Here is a 5,735-nt window from a genome sequence, read left to right on the forward strand (position 1 = left end):
ATACCTATTTTGAAGTGGTCTTATCTTAACCTTATGGAAAAAGATTTTAATCTCTAACTCTCACATATCATAATGATGTGTAGCGATGTCATTATTCAAATATAAATAATATCTAGAACACGTCCTTCGAAATACCCTTTCCGAAGGAGGTTTAACCATTTCATAATGAGGTTAAACAATGACATTTGCGTGGTTAAAACTTGGCCATTGAAGATATCGGTATATCAATCTTTGCAACTCGATCATAACTAGTATGTTACTATAATTCATTTAGGCTCTTAAGTAAATCTCAAGGTTGAAACTATTGGTCAAAATTATCATATAGAACTTAGTCAAAAACTTGTTAAGACTTTACATTAGTCATTCTTCTTCCAAAACTTTCTTTTGGTCTCCTCGTGTAGTTATCTTGAGAATATACTCTTATGATTACTTCACTTGGTCTCTTTAGTCATATAAAACTAACTTGAGACCATAGATCTCATCTATTCGGTATACTATGTAAATAGATATACCTTCATTCAAATCATTCTCTCTTGCGTAGATCTTCATTTACACAAGTACACAATTTTATCTTGCCTTGTGTGTTGTGTCCTCATTTTTCTCCCACTCTATCTTTAGAATAAATACACTATAGATTCAAAGATAGCATATGAGACACAAATAATGATGTTGAAGTATAAGGAGAACTATCTCATAGATAGACTAATAGTTATTGATTTCGTATGTGTACTTGGTGATTGACATACCTTTAAGAGAGTTCATAGACTCATCACCACTTTATAAATGATCATACACAAGCCTTAAGCATGTGGACATATAATGAATCCCGTCATTATAGTTGTCTATTAGATCACTTTAAGTGAATAATCTTATGTTTCTAAGAGCAAGCATTTAAACATGAATTTTAGAACAAAATGATAAAATGATAAAACGGGTGATTTGGGTTGCAAACCAAGTCACCATTATCCAAAATACAACCCATTATCCAAAATACCTTTCCATGTCGAACACGGAAACTTAAGGTTCTAAAATCCAAAACATAATTTAAAATAAGACAATGAAAAGCAAAGCTCCATGAAAGCTATCCCTAGCTTCTTGATGGTTTCTCATGCTTGCTTTTCCTTTCCCCTGTCTTTGCTTGGCGGAGGCCCTATTTACAATAAAAAGGGAGATACATTATCACAACTTTGTATCATAATACCATAGTTGAATTAGAAACATAAAAGAAGGATAGTCATTTACCTCTTTGGAGTAATCTTTCCGGCCTTAATATCACCAAGGTATTTGGAACAATTTCTTTTCCAATGTCCCATACCATTACAATAATGGCATTTATCAAGAGGACCCTTCTTGATTTTTGAAGTGCTAGCTTCACAAGTCTTAGCTTTGGTGAATGTGGGAGTTTGCTTCTTGCCCTTCCTCCCATTCTTCTTGAACTTCCCCTTACTCTTAGTGCTTATGTTAAGCACATCCTTTGGAGGGTTCACATTTAACCCCATGTCCCTCTCGGCTTGCACAAGTAACTTGTGCAATTCTTCAAGAGACACATCCTTATCTTGCATGTTAAAATTCACCCAGAATTGAACATATGCTTTGACTTTGGACAAGGAGTGTAGAATCCTATCTACAATGAGTTCTTTGGGGATTTCAACTTTTTGAATCTTCAATGTCTCGACAAGCTCCATAAGTTTGAGCACATGAGGGCTAACCTTTTGGCCCTCTTTGAAGTCGAGATCAAAGAATGCCGCGACCGCCTCATATTGGACGATCCGCGGAGTTTGTGAAAACATTGTCACAAGCTTGGAGTAAATCTCATTAGCATTGCCCATTTTAAAGGCTCTCCTTTGGAGATCCGCCTCCATTGCAAATATCAAGACATTTTTCATTGCGGCGGACTCCTTTTGGTAAGCCTCATATGCTTCCCTAGTGGCGGCGGTCGACCTAGTAGTAGGTTCGGGTGGAGAGGCCTCGGTAAGGTAACGAAGCTTGTCGTCACCTTGGGCGGCTAATTTGAGTTGGGCATCCCAATCGGAGAAATTTGACCCATTCTTTTCAAGTTTACATCGATCCATGAAGGATCGGAGCCATGATGAACTAGCGAGAGGCGTGGCGTTAGGGGTTGGTGTTGCCATTTGTTATGAGAAAAAGAAGTGGTCTACAAAACAAAATAGAAGGAGTAAAGCAAATGTCGTTTTAATAATAATACTCGTAAAAATGTATGATTTAAACAAGTTTTATGCATTTTTCTAGTGACCTCTACCCAACTAGATAAATGATTCGAAGACCCAAATTCATATTAACTTGGGCACGGTGTGGCCGATGAAACCCTTATCAATATAACTAAGTGGATTAACGTTTAATCGATTCTACTTTTAGAACTCTTGGTTGATAATATTACATTAACATATATCTTTAGCCCAAAACACATTCAACAAGGGGACGGTGTGGCCGATAAAACCCTCATCAAAAAACTTTTGTTGAGTTCAATCCAAATTTCGAATAAATGTGTCCATGATCCAAACCCATATTAACTTGGGCACGGTGTGGCCGATGAAACCCTCATCAACATGAATTCAGTGGATAAACATTTATCACCCACTTCCCCTACGTAACAAGGTTTGTACCCCGGTGTGGCCGAGTGCACTCCCTCACGAAATAGGTTTTCATGGTTTCTACTCTTTGGTAAGGATATGTCTCAATTGATTGTTTTAGCGAGAGGTCATGTCAATTTATTATCTATCACGTTTTAAGTGAACTAAAGCGGTGAACTACGATAATTTTAATTGACACGGTCGATAAACTCGATGAAGATGATGATGCATGTTTTAGTTATGGTGATTTAGCGATGCATGCGACATAAAATAAAATGCAAGCATAAAAATAAATAAATCCTAGTATGGCCTTTCCTAAAAAAAAAAAAAACTATTTAAATATTACATATTCGGAAACCAACACCATTGGTCCCTTGAAATTCGGTTGTGGCACGCATCTCGAGGTAACACCGTCTTTATGTATCGCCATCTTGAAGAAATCCGTCTTTGGGAAACTCCGAGATAAATAAATTACATAGCAAATTACATAATATCCTATTATACATTTGTAAATAAAATAAAATAAATCTATTAAATTACAAAACGGTGATACGAGATCATAATAAAATTACAACCGAATCGATATTCCCATACATTTCGGGAAATACCAATTAAAAACTAAGGCCATACTAAGTGAAATTACATAATTCAAAAATTACATAAAATAAATTATGACAATCATAAAGAAAATGCAGCATTATTATATGTATGAACATGCCCAATTTTATGCTAAATCGCCTTTAATTAGCCAATATCGTATATTACTCGGTTTTTACGGATTTGCGTGATTTCAACATTTTACAATCACAAAAATTACATAAATTCATATTTATGTATAAGTTAATTACCCTAACCTCTTAGGACTCAAAATTTAGTCTTCACTAATAATTTGACCATAATTAACTCATATTTATAAAATTGTTCATTAATGGACTAAAAATTACAAAAATAAGCTATAAACTTCAAATAAATCACAAAATTTCAAATAAATTCAAAATTTGAAATTTAAACTCATGAACATTCTGGAAAATACCATGACACTCATAATGTTCAAAAACTTAGGTTAAAAATTTCGAAATTTTTCCGGAAAAACAATGTTGCGGTTTATCGGTTTTAACTAAAATAATCATAAAAACATGGGAAAAATTATATTCATTAACTTTTCAATTTTAGATCTGATAAAGATAATAAAATGCAACATGTGACGTTTTTACTTAGTCATAGATTATGTTTTATTAATTTTTCACTAATAATGTCACTATTTATGCTATTTTTCTTTAAAAATCCATAAATCATGCAAAAAGACTTCACTATAGCCCATTATTTTACACACATCTTGTAAAATTTCATGTGATAACATACTAAATTTATATGACCAGATTCGAAATTTATCTCATATTAACCTATTTTTCACCTAAATCCGAATTTAATAATGAAAAATCCATTTTTCGAGTATAAGAAGTCCACAAATCATGAAATTTTACAGGTTATCTCAAAATAATATATGTGATAACATATCCAAAAATCACTGGAAAATTCGGAATATAGCTAATTTTAGACCGAAAATGACATTTTTACTCATAAAATCATATTTAAATGCCATTATTGTATAATATGAACAATAAAAATCCGTAAATTTAACCAAAATATCCTAAAACATTTTAGGACTAGTAATTTTAACATGCATGAATTAATTTCGTGATATATCATAATAACACAAATTTTACAAGTTTTATATGTTAATCTTTATAACTCGGAAAAACTTTTAACCGATTTGCATGCAAACAACCATGGCTCTTGAATACCGATTGAAGGAAAAGTAGATCTATATACTTACATATTTATATATGTTTTAGTTTAATTTGTCATAAAATTAATGATTGATCTTATGCATGCAAACATTAAAACAAAATAAGGAAGAAACATTGTTCTTACATTGTGATTTTCGGTTTAATGGGCACAAGAGAGATCACCTTTCTCTCTTGTTCTTGAGCTTTCCCTTTTGGATGAACTAAGACCCAAGTGTAGGATCTCTCCCAAGGATTTATACCCAAAGCTTACTCTTAATTAAAATTAATACTATGAATACTAGATAATATTAATTTTGTAGAAAATTGACCCAAAAATATTATGGAACACTTAATATTTTCGGTTTTGGGAGGAGGAAGAATGGGAGCTTTTTATCTCTCTAAAACTCAAAGAATTAGAATAATGAAGAATGAATTTATCACACAAAACATTTTGTGTATATAAGATAAAATAAGAGGAAAAACCAATTGGTTTTTCCTCTTTCAAAAACCGGGTGGTAGGGGGCATTAAGGGAGCCAATGCATGCACTTGTTTATCTTCACAAGGTAAACTAGGGTTGCATGGCTACTAAAGCAAGCAATCATTATGTTTACAACTAATTTAAACAAACACAATATTTGTTTAAACCACCCCTTAATTTCGGTACATTTGATAATATGGTTTCCATATTATTTTTGTCAATTTGTCAATATATCACATGTCATATGTAACATAAATTTGTTATGTATTTTTAACATATTAAAAATCAACGTATTAATAAAAATACGTCATATACAAAAATCGACTTAGTAATTCATAATTACTTGTACCAAAATCTTTTACCAATTTATAAATCACAACAATTTGTATTTATAATAATTCATTCAAATTTAGTTGTCCTTAAACAATAATTTCATCTGAGTAATGATACAATTCGATTACTCAGACCGTATCTCATTTTAATCAATTTCAATGTGATACGTAAATTTTACTTCCAAAATCGTCCGTCAATTTTCAAGTAATTTAATTAACTCGTAACATTATACGATTAATTAAATGATCAATTAAGAGTGTTGCCCTATAGGTATGACCTAGAGGATCAACTGATCACCACCGTCGCACGACAGTAATGTCAAACTCTAGTCAGCCAATCATTACCGATATATGTTGATCAGTTGACAGTAAAATATTACTTCCCAATTGTATTCTTTATAATGAGATTTAAACATGTGATCATCATGATCAACAGTCGTGATCGCATTATTGTCGGAGGACACATATTCCAACAAATTCTACTCCTAACCATATTCTTCTGTTCTGACAGTTCAGCCTCTTCTCTTCCCGATTCATCTTTAT

This window comes from Silene latifolia, chromosome Y (genome assembly GCF_048544455.1).
Source record: "Silene latifolia isolate original U9 population chromosome Y, ASM4854445v1, whole genome shotgun sequence".
In the NCBI taxonomy this organism is placed as follows: Eukaryota; Viridiplantae; Streptophyta; class Magnoliopsida; order Caryophyllales; family Caryophyllaceae; genus Silene; species Silene latifolia.